Source organism: Triturus cristatus, chromosome 1_2 (assembly GCF_964204655.1).
Source record: "Triturus cristatus chromosome 1_2, aTriCri1.1, whole genome shotgun sequence".
Lineage (NCBI taxonomy): Eukaryota > Metazoa > Chordata > Amphibia > Caudata > Salamandridae > Triturus > Triturus cristatus.
The window spans coordinates 185,629,614-185,642,644 of record NC_140580.1 but is presented as its reverse complement, the minus strand read 5'-3'; the positions used below and the strand labels follow the sequence as shown (position 1 = coordinate 185,642,644).

General features: G+C 33.1%; 1 protein-coding gene and 1 long non-coding RNA gene across 3 annotated transcripts in view; one reads left to right on the top strand and one right to left on the bottom strand.

The window, feature by feature from the left end:
- Positions 1 to 13,031, bottom strand: part of LOC146867033 (VPS10 domain-containing receptor SorCS1-like) — a 3,068,338-nt gene that overhangs the window by 1,928,120 nt on the left and 1,127,187 nt on the right. The gene's annotated exons all lie outside the window — the stretch shown is intronic.
- On the top strand, positions 3,963 to 5,019 carry LOC146867034 (uncharacterized). Its single transcript, XR_014966056.1, has 3 exons — positions 3,963 to 4,023; positions 4,527 to 4,596; positions 4,686 to 5,019. It is a non-coding gene; the product is annotated as an uncharacterized LOC146867034 (long non-coding RNA).

The window sequence follows — 13,031 nt, the reverse complement described above, 5'->3', positions numbered from 1 at the left end:
GAGACCCAAAAGAGAACCCCTTAATATCTGGATGCGAGTCAATCATTCTAAGGAGAGGATCAATGGACAACAAAAATAAGAGAGGGGACAAAGGACACCCTTGTCTAGTGCCCTGACAAAGGTTAAAAAAGGAAGACGTAGCACCATTCACCCGTATATTAGCCCTAGGTCGGGAATAAAGAGACATAACCATACGAATAAAGGAATCACCAAGATTATGTGCACATAGAACAGCTCTTAAAAAAGGCCAAGATACCTTATCAAAGGCCTTTTCAGCATCAAGGGCCAAGGCAGCCGCCGGAAGATTAGATCGTTTAGCGGCACCAAGAATATGACAAAAAGTACGAATATTATCCCGTGCAAGACGCCCTTTTATGAAACCTGTTTGGGAGGGATGAACCAATTGAGGAATAAAGGACTCTAAGCGTTTAGCTAAAATTTTAGCAAAGATCTTGGCTTCCATGTTAAGAAGGGAAATGGGACGGAAATTTTTGGGATCTGCGTGATCCTTCCCTTCTTTGGGGATAACTACAATAGTAGCATCAGCCGCGGAACCAGACACAGAACCATCCTTAATAAAAGCATCAAAAACGGATTGGAGTTTCGGGACAAGCACGGGAATAAAGGTTTTATAAAACGCAATAGGATAACCATCAGGACCAGGAGCTTTACCAGACCGAGTAGCTTTAATCGCGGAAATGATTTCATCAGAAGTAATCGGGCAATTTAATGATTGATTATCTACCTCCGAAACGACTTTCAAAGGAACCGACTTCAAGAACTCCTGACATTGTTCAAAAGAAGCTTGAGCCGATGGGGTATATAAATTATTATAAAAATCACGGAAAACCTCAAGGATTTCTGCAGTTTGAAATTTTTTCGTACCAGACTGGTCAGTAATAGAAGGAATTTGGAAAGTATTACAAGAAGATTCCTGGAACTTTAAAGTGGCTGCAAGAATCTTGCCCGCACGATTTTTTAACAGCAGTCTCTTAGATTTCTGAGCCTGCAGGCCAATATGAGCTCTCTTAGTGACTATAGTATTGTATGAATACTTTAAGTTCTTAATAGACTGGAGGCAGGTCTTGTCCTGAGAGTGTCGAAAAAGGGATTCCTGACGTTTGATCTCATCTGCTAAGTCCGTGAGTTCCTTTTTAATGGCTGCGTTTCTCCTTGACATACATTTAATGACCTGACCACGGAAAGTACATTTAAAAGAGTCCCAGAGAACAACAGGGGAACTGACTGACCCAACATTCTCAGTAAAAAAAGTCTCAATGCCATTGGAAAACTCTCGCACCAAGGACTCATCATGTAAAATTTCTGTGTTGAGTCTCCACGAACGAGCTCGAGCCCTAGGGACAAAGGACGTAAGAGTAAATGTCACTGCGGCGTGATCAGAAACTAAAATAGGGTGAATAAGCGGAGAGGAAGAAAATTGAACCAGAGAAGAGTGAACCAAAAGATAATCAATGCGTGAAAAGGAGGAATGAGGGGAAGAAAAAAAGGAAAAGTCACTACCAGTGGGATTATGAAGACGCCAAACATCCTGAAGATGGGTAAGAGAGCACATATTAGTCATTTGTTTGTGAGCTTTAGGGGGACGAAAGTTAAAGGCAGAATTCCTATCCAAGATAAGGTCCATTGGCAAGTTAAAATCACCACCTACAATAAGATTGCCAGAGTGAGGGGTATCCTCGAGCTTTTTGGTGATCGCATTCCAAAAGGACGGGTCATCCTTGTTGGGGGCATAAATATTCATGACAAATAAGACAGCATTACCATTGGACACCTTAGCTAGTAACCAACGACCCTCTGTATCCTGTTCAGAGGAAACGATAGATAACCCAGAGTGTTTAGAAACTAAGGTAATTACCCCATTCCTTTTACCACAAGCATCTGAACAAGCGACATCAAAGACCGACTCTTTCTTCAGAAACAACGCCTCCTTGGCAGAGAGCTTTGTCTCCTGAAAAAGGACGAGATCCGAAGAAAGAGATTTACAGTAGTCCAAAATCTTTGACCTTTTGACTGGATGATTTAACCCTTTAACATTAAGGGAAAGTATATTTAGTCCAGACATAGAACCATTATCAGGAAAAAAAGATATTCCATATGTGACAAATGGAGCGCAACAACCAGGAGAGCTAACCAGCAGACATCAACAGCCAACACAAAACAGGGTGAGACCAAAGAGGAAATCCGAAAAGAAAAAAGGAAAGAAGAGGAAAAAGAAAGCAAAAGAAAACAGAAAAAGAGAGAGAGAAGGGCCCATCCGGCAGGTCTGAAAAAGACCAAATTCATACAAGGGGGGACATGGGAAAAAGAGCGAGGGGCCAACAGGAGAAATAACAACAACAGCATAAAAAGCCCCAGAACAGTGCATAGCTGATTATACATTTTAAAAGAAAACTATCTAAAAACTAAGAGCTGGAATTAATTATAACTTTTTAGAAATAAAGCGAAATGAGAGACTATAAAGGCAACACGTTTGACCAAGTTAATATATATATAACAATTAAAATGAATCATAGAGAACGGTAAGAGCAGGAAAGAGAGAAAAAGAAAGCACGTTCAGGCAATAAGAGCTGATGGAAAGTGAACTAAAAGATAACATTACTATTAGGTAGAACCAGACCAAAACGGACTCCATCAAGAGAAAAAGGACCATAATGCAGAGAAAAGAAGAAATACAAACTAAAGCATACTATATGATACAATATGGAACAATAAGTGAAACATAATAAAAAACGGTATATAGCATCCTATCAATATAGCAGTCAGTGAATCCCTATGGTAGCTAAATAAGAGATCTAATACTACATATAAATATGTAAAATCTATATACAAACTTATAGACAACTGGCCATGAGTAAATAAAGCCATATACACCCAAACTGGCAGAATAAGTATACTTGCCTAAGTAAGTGGGCATGTAGGTAAGAGAGGCATAGATCTATCAAGTACAAAGCATCTATAAAAACTAACCTACTCGAAAAAGACAATTAATAACACAATGTAATCAAATCACTCAATGAAAAAATCAATAAAGAAGGTATAACTAGCAACTATATGAATGACCCGGATCTCTGACATATTATCGACAGACACATTATCGAACTACACAAATATCGCAACAAATATATCGACATCAAAAATATCGACTTTGTATACTTATTTAAAAAACTACACTAATATCGACACTACAATATCGTAATACAATTATATCGATCACACAAATATCGCACACATTAATATCGAAATACTAAATATCGACATAAGTTAATAAATATGACACATGTCACAAATATCGATAACCAAAATATAGACATCAATAATATCGTTTTTTAAAATATATCGACAATTCTAATACTAATAAAACCAATACTTTCAACAACATAAAGACAATATTTTACCAAAACATACATTTTCAAATGAGATTCTACTTAAACATAAACATAACATTTATAGCGATCTCTATATTTAACAACATAATAAAAAAAAACTAAAATAATGATCACATTGGCATTTCGAACACATTTAAATAAAATTAGTACACATTATAAACAATCTTTTTATATATAATAATTTAAAACTCTCCTCCTTTAAAACTAAATATACTCTTACTTAGCATTTTCCATAAAAGGAAACCAATTAACTAAAAAAAATTCAAACCATCCAATAGAAAAGCCACATACAGAAAACAACCAATAACATTCAAGAAACAATTTGAAACCACTATATAAACCAATTAAAACAAGTGTTCCACGGTGCCTTAAACCAAAGCATTGAACGAAGAAGAAGCTCTACTAAACAGAAGAAACCTACATCCTATTACTATTCTAAAAACGTAAGTAAATATTCTTTTCTAACTAAACTGCCAAATTAAACTAAAACACTAATTTATCTTTACTCAAATAAATAACTAACTTATATATTCCATCTCTTTATGTTTCCACTACAGATATTACTCCAAACAGCTAAAGAAAATATTGAAGATTGCCAGAAAAGACTCACTAAAAAGTAACTATACTATCAAAATACTTTATAAAATATTAATTAAATCCTACTCAAACCCCAAAACATCCTAAACCCCTAAACAAATCCATGTTCTCTTTTTTAAATTGTAAAAAACCTGTATAAATTAACACCTATAGTCTATACCACTGGGCATGAGGGTAGGCTCTGTTTGCTTAGTGAGAGGTTAGGCTACTGCATCTTATTTATTAGGCAGGAGGGGCACATAGTAAGAGGGGTAGGAGACGGGGGTACATTGACATGTGGTGGGGGAGGGGGGGGTAGAGAACTGGGTGGAAAGGTTGTTCATTCTCCTGAATAATTGGTCTTGATGATAAATGTGTGGTACTTCCGGGACAGATGAAGGTGGGGGAATGTTTTTTGAATTGTTAATTTGTAAAACAATAAAATAAGTTTCTTCAATAAAAATATAGTCTATACCAAACAGCAATACCACCCCACTTAAAAAACTAAACCAACCACAACAATAAATGTTATTTAACTTTCAGAGACTAAATCAACTAAACAACATTTTTGCGACAAACAACATCTTCATTCAAATACAACAAAAAAGACTTGGTAAGTATATATAAAAAAATGCTTTTTTGCTAATTTCATATAAAGATATAAAGTACTATAGCATATATTTTCATATACATTTTTTCCAGAATTGTAACACATCACGATGACAGAAGAAGCCCAATTTATAACTTCGCAGAAAGGAAAATTCCTATTGTGTTACATGGGTTACACATACACCCAAGAAAAGCAGACGGACCGAAAAGTGAACTGGAAGTGTACTAAATATTATTCTAACAAATGCTACGGCCGAGCAACAACAAGAGAAACAACTGTACTATATACAAGAGAGCATAACCATCCACCCAATCTCTCTGAAATAGAAGTCAGATCAACTCTTGAAAATATCAAAGAATTAAGCACAGGTTCACAAACTGCTACAAGTGTAATCCTAAAAGAACTATTACCTAGAGTGCCCAAAGAAGCAAGAGGCCAATTACCATCAATTGCTTCTATAAAAAGAACTATTGCTAGGACCAAAAAAGCAACCACGACAACTATACCATCCCCTAAAACTTTTCAAGAGATCATCATTCCACCAGAATTAAGTATCACCCACAATAATGAACCTTTTATTTTTTTTGATAACAAAAGCCCAGAAAAAAGAATCATAATGTTTGCTACTGCAAACAATATAACTAAACTGCAACAATGCCAAACATGGATGATGGATGGCACCTTTACAATATGCCCAAAACCATTCTATCAGCTTTACACAATACACGGTCAATATCACAACACTTCCATACCTTTAATTTATGCACTATTACCTAACAAACAAAACACAACATATAATGAAATGCTAGGAAAAGTAAAACAAGAATCTAATGATTTTTACCCTCAAACAATTATCATAGACTTTGAGCAAGCCATGATAAATTCCATTCTAAAACTGTACCCCCATACAGCTATCCAAGGATGTTACTTCCATCTTAACCAATGTATATGGAGACATTTACAAAAATCTTCACTAAGTGTAGAATACGCCACTAACATAAGTTTTGCACATCAAATAAAACTTCTAACAGCCCTAGCTTATATACCAACCACAGATGTTGCAGAACATTACAATCTTTTATTAGAAAGTCCATTCTACAAACAAAATGAAGTAAAGTTATCTCCCCTGTTAGATTATTTTGAAGATACCTGGGTGGGGAGACTGCACAGATCAGGCCATAGACGTCAGCCCAAGTTCCAAATACTTTGGTGGAATGTATATGTAAGTACACTCAACCAACAAGCCAAAACTAACAACGCCGTCGAGGGCTGGCATAATGCATTCCTAACTTCTACTGGGAGAACAACTCCAACACTACAAAAACTACTAATTGCCATACAAAAGGAACAAAGTTTCCAAGAATTAAGAATGCAACAATCTGTCCTACAATTAAAACCAAAACAGTCTAGACAAACTACTCAAATGTATAATTACCTACAACAACAGGTACAGCTATACCCATCCACAAGAGGACTTGAGTACTTAAATATAATAGCTCAAACTCTCTTCTAAACCCTTTTCTAAATATTAACCCACAATTCTACTAAAACAACTATCACAACATAAATAATCCACTTTATTATATCACATATTTAATTATGTGGTCTAAAATATATACATGAATTATATGGACATATATTTAGACAACATAATTAAACAAACCAAGTACACAACAACAATATTAAATATATAAGGTTTCGCCACCAACAATAAAAATATTTAAATGAACTTACCTGTGTAGTATCTCCAATGGGATAATAACATTCCTTCCAAATAAATCCAGGGAGTTCAAAATCCATAGTTATCCAAAAAATGACTATCCATTAACCATAAAAATCCCGAAAAATATAAAAAAGGTAAATAACCGCTCCTGGAAACCCGAACAATAAAGGAAGTGTTAAATAAACATTAGTAAACACAACTAATACACACTTCCTTTAAAAAAATAAGGTGTTTGAAACCGACGAAAATATCTTCTCCGTAAAACCTACAAAACAGAAACAAACATTCCCACCCACCCACAAACACACAAAACGCACGTACAAACCTCACTACAAACGTTATTCAAACACTATAAAACTTTAACACACCGAAATACCAAAACACTAACAAAGCAACAAACACGGAACACAACGTTAATTATAAAACCGTATACAAACTATTACTAACACCCTAACTTCTAAAACATCAATCAATACACACTTATTACAACATAACTACTTCCACAAAACACTTAAAACTATTTAATAATAAAGCAAATAACTCTTACCTTCTCAAACGCGAAACAGCTCCGAACCGCGACCTGGATTCGACCAAAATAACCCAAAACAACAGCGAGCGGTTACAAAATAAAAGAACCAAACAAACATAGGAAGTTTGAAAATTAAAGCAGCACGGTTTTAGGTGAATGCTCAGCCTGGACTTCTCACTTTATCAGTAACGATAATATTGCCCACCTCAAATGGTCAGCTGCTCAAATGACCACCAAGACAACAATTATCCACAAGTATGAGAGGCAACATATTGGAAGAAATGTAAATTAATGTCAAAATAAACTTTTGTGTTTCGAATCCACACAGTAGTTGAGTATTTGCTTGAATTCCTTTATTCCAAGATTTAGTGAGACCAGATCCGCAGCCAATGCATTTCGCACAAACATGGGATTTTCAAGGCGAGTTTCAACAATAAGAAATATTTACACGTCAAAACGGGGGGTAGTATGACGAAATCGGCAGGACCCAGAGTTCAATCTAGGTAATAGGTCGATAGCTTTAGACAGTTCGTATGGTATATATCAGACATGTTTATTGCAATGATGTAATTATTAAAATATGCGTAATAATAAACAAAATTTTCTCTCGAATGAATATACATTCCAACAACTATAAAATAAATATTATTTTCCTATCTACTATTTAATTTAAAAATAATTTGGAATTTGCATTCTGATATAACTTCTATGTTTTATCCAACCCAAACTAAAATCTACAGATTTTTTGTCAATTAAATCCAATAAATTTAACTATTCTTATTCAACTCTATAATTAATTCTAATATTTGCTATTTACCAAACTTAATTAACATACTACTCCCACTACATACTGAACTTAATTAATTTACTATTCTCACTCCAACCTATATTTAATTAGGGTAGGTGCTGGACACTGAACTAAATTAATTTACTATTCCCACTCCACTCTATATTTAATTAAGATAAGTGCTGGACACTGAACTTAATTAATTTACTATTCTCACTCCAACCTATATTAAATTAGGGTAGATGCTGGACACTGAACTAAATTAATTTACTATTCCCACTCCAGTCTATATTAAATTAAAATAAGTGCTGGACACTGAACTTAATTAATTTACTATTCTCACTCCAACCTATATTTAATTAGAGTATGTGCTGGACACTGAACTGAATTCATTTACTATTCCCACTCCAATCTATATTTAATTAAGATAAGTGCTGGACACTGAACTTAATTAATTTACTATTCTCACTCCAAACTATATTAAATTACAGTAGGTGCTGGACAATGAACTTAATTAATTTACTATTCCCACTCCACTCTATATTTAATTAAGATAAGTGCTGGACACTAAACTTAATTAATTTACTATTCTCACTCCAACCTATATTAAATTAGGGTAGGTGCTGGACACTGAACTAAATTAATTTACTATTTCCACTCCAGTCTATATTAAATTAAAATAAGTGCTGGACACTGAACTTAATTAATTTACTATTCTCACTCCAAACTATATTAAATTACAGTAGGTGCTGGACAATGAACTTAATTAATTTACTATTCCCACTCCACTCTATATTTAATTAAGATAAGTGCTGGACACTAAACTTAATTAATTTACTATTCTCACTCCAACCTATATTAAATTAGGGTAGGTGCTGGACACTGAACTAAATTAATTTACTATTCCCACTCCAGTCTATATTAAATTAAAATAAGTGCTGGACACTGAACTTAATTAATTTACTATTCTCACTCCAACCTATATTTAATTAGGGTAGGTGCTGGACACTGAACTAAATTAATTTACTATTCCCACTCCACTCTATATTTAATTAAGATAAGTGCTGGACACTGAACTTAATTAATTTACTATTCTCACTCCAACCTATATTAAATTAGGGTAGGTGCTGAACACTGAACTAAATTAATTTACTATTCCCACTCCAGTCTATATTAAATTAAAATAAGTGCTGGACACTGAACTTAATTAATTTACTATTCTCACTCCAACCTATATTTAATTAGAGTATGTGCTGGACACTGAACTGAATTCATTTACTATTCCCACTCCAATCTATATTTAATTAAGATAAGTGCTGGACACTGAACTTAATTAATTTACTATTCTCACTCCAAACTATATTAAATTACAGTAGGTGCTGGACAATGAACTTAATTAATTTACTATTCCCACTCCACTATATATTTAATTAAGATAAGTGCTGGACACTGAACTTAATTAATTTACTATTCTCACTCCAACCTATATTAAATTAGGGTAGATGCTGGACACTGAACTAAATTAATTTACTATTCCCACTCCAGTCTATATTAAATTAAAATAAGTGCTGGACACTGAACTTAATTAATTTACTATTCTCACTCCAACCTATATTTAATTAGAGTATGTGCTGGACACTGAACTGAATTCATTTACTATTCCCACTCCAATCTATATTTAATTAAGATAAGTGCTGGACACTGAACTTAATTAATTTACTATTCTCACTCCAAACTATATTAAATTACAGTAGGTGCTGGACAATGAACTTAATTAATTTACAATTCCCACTCCACTCTATATTTAATTAAGATAAGTGCTGGACACTGAACTTAATTAATTTACTATTCTCACTCCAACCTATATTAAATTAGGGTAGGTGCTGGACACTGAACTAAATTAATTTACTATTCCCACTCCAGTCTATATTAAATTAAAATAAGTGCTGGACACTGAACTTAATTAATTTACTATTCTCACTCCAACCTATATTTAATTAGAGTATGTGCTGGACACTGAACTGAATTCATTTACTATTCCCACTCCAATCTATATTTAATTAAGATAAGTGCTGGACACTGAACTTAATTAATTTACTATTCTCACTCCAAACTATATTAAATTACAGTAGGTGCTGGACAATGAACTAAATTAATTTACTATTCCCACTCCACTCTATATTTAATTTAGATAAGTGCTGGACACTGAACTTAATTAATTTACTATTCTCACTCCAACCTATATTAAATTAGGGTAGGTGCTGGACACTGAACTAAATTAATTTACTATTCCCACTCCAGTCTATATTAAATTAAAATAAGTGCTGGACACTGAACTTAATTAATTTACTATTCCCACTCCAATCTATATTTAATTAAGATAAGTGCTGGACACTGAACTTAATTAATTTACTATTCTCACTCCAAAATATATTAAATTACAGTAGGTGCTGGACAATGAACTAAATTAATTTACTATTCCCACTCCAGTCTATATTAAATTAAAATAAGTGCTGGACACTGAACTTAATTAATTTACTATTCTCACTCCAACCTATATTTAATTAGAGTATGTGCTGGACACTGAACTGAATTCATTTACTATTCCCACTCCAATCTATATTTAATTAAGAAAAGTGCTGGACACTGAACTTATTAATTTACTATTCTCAATCCAAACTATATTAAATTACAGTAGGTGCTGGACAATGAACTTAATTAATTTACTATTCCCACTCCACTCTATATTTAATTAAGATAAGTGCTGGACAATGAACTTAATTAATTTACTATTCTCACTTCAACCTATATTAAATTAGGGTAGGTGCTGGACACTGAACTAAATTAATTTACTATTCCCACTCCATTCTATATTAAATTAAAATAAGTGCTGGACAGTGAACTTAATTAATTTAATACTCTGACTGAAATCTATATTTAATTATGGGATTAGTTAAATTTAAAAATAAATTTAAATTTTCTAAATATTAATATTTTTTAAAGTAACAATATATAAACATGTTAAATTAACTTCCCACCCTTATCCCCTATAACCCAACATTCCGCTCCTAAAATTATTTGTAACATTCTAAAAAAATAATAAAATTTCTAAATTAATTTGTTAAAAAATTAACAGATATATAAACATTTTTACAACACTTCCCACCCTTATCCCCTATCAACCAACATCCCACTCCGAAATATATTTGTAAAAATCGAAAATTTATTTCCTATTTATAAATATTTTTAATAAAAAATTAACAAATATTTATAAACTTCCCACCCTTATCCCCTATAAACCAACATCCCGCTCCTAAAATTTTATTTAAAATGCAAATTTTAATTTACAATTTCTAAATTTTTTTTTATTTTAAAATTAAATAATATATAAACATCTTTAAAACACTTCCCACCCTTATCCCCTATAAACCAACATCCCGCTCCTAAAATTTTATTTAAAATGCAAATTTTAATTTACAATTTCTAAATTTTTTTTTTTTTTTAAATTAAATAATATATACAAATTTTTAAAAAACTTCCCACCCTTATCCCCTATAAACCAACATCCCGCTCCTAAAATTTTATTTAAAATGCAAATTTTAAATTACAATTTCAATTTTTTTTTTTTTTTTAATTAAATAATATATAAACATTTTTAAAACACTTCCCACCCTTATCCCCTATAAACCAACATCCCGCTCCTAAAATGATTTCTAAAATTCTAAATTAAATTTACAATTTCTAAATAAATTTCAAAAAAATTCTAACAATATATAAACATTTTTAATACACTTCCCACCCTTATCCCCTATAAACCAACATCCCGCTCCTAAATTTTTTTATAAAATTCTAAATTTAATTTAGAATTTCTAGAAAATTATTTAAAAACATTTACAAATATATAAAAAAATTTAAAACACTTCCCACCCTTATCCCCTATAAACCAACATCCCGCTCCTAAAATTAAATATACATTTCACATTTTAAATTAAATTTTATAATTAAATTTTACAATATATTACAAAAATAAATTAACTTTTTTAAAACACTCCCCACCCTTATCCCCTATAACCCAACATCCCGCCCCTAAAACAATATAAATATTTCTCATATTACACAATAACGATATTTTCACATGTCGATATTATTACGAACGATATTACTTACATCGACATATAAGTAAAAAAAAAAAACGATATTTTTCACATCGATATTAGCTATTTCGATATTTTGGACATTCGATATTTTTGACTCGATATTTATGTCCCTCGATATTAAAAAGTCGATATATAGACTGCTCACCGAATGACCCATATTAACTCTAAATATAGTCATAAATAAATACCTAGTAAACAGATATGATTAAAACACCTAGACAAACCATACAGCAACACGTTGATAAAGCAAAGAAAAAGACAATGACCAACTCCATAAAATACGAAATAACAAAAAAAAACAACCATGAAGCAAAAAGACCGACCACAAAAGGATAAGATAAACCAAATTTCACTACAAAAGTCGACGCACATACCGAAGACAAACAACGGGAAAGGAAAAGGACCATGACCTAATACGTCGAAAGACAAACTGGGGAGGCAAGGAGTAACAGGACGACACGCGAACAGGAGTGAAGTCAAGCCAACATGAGATGCTATCACAAAAAATTAAAAGGTTTATACAGTAAAACTAACAACACTAAAGACCAAAACACCATAACGATAATAGGGGAGCACCAAGAAACGACAGAAATACGACAAAACCAATGGACAAAAAGACCACCGCGCAGATCTAAAAGCAGCTAGACTAATAGATCTGACAAAGACAAAAAACAATGGATTATGTATAGCCGCATCAGGTGCCAGAAGAACCAGGAACATGTGAAGCCCCCGTTTGAAGATCCATCTGCAACTCCATTTGATTATCCAAAAACGAGGCCAAATCCACAGGTTCGTCGAAAATTCTGACACGACCTTTGAAAGTAATGCGGAATTTTGAGGGACCAGCAAAGGAGAAGGGGATATTCATCTCAGACAAACGCTTCCGAAGATTAAGAAAGCCCTTCCTCCTCATCACCGTGTCCCTGGCAAAGTCCTGAGAAATTGAGATACGATGGCCATTCCAAGAGACAGCTCTAACCTTCCGCATATGAGCCAAGATCTGCTCTGTATGTTGATGACGCAGCGGTTTAAAAATTATCGCTCTTGGTTGCGTAACAGACTTGGGGCGAAAGGAGGGGACACGGTGTGCCCGTTCCAGTTCAAAATCTTTATGGAAAGAAATTTGTAGTGTAGATGGAATCCATTGATAAAGAAACTCAATCATGGAAGATGCCTCTTTCTCAACATCCTCTGGAAGACCAAAAATTTGCAGATTGGATCTACGATTACGATCCTCTTGTT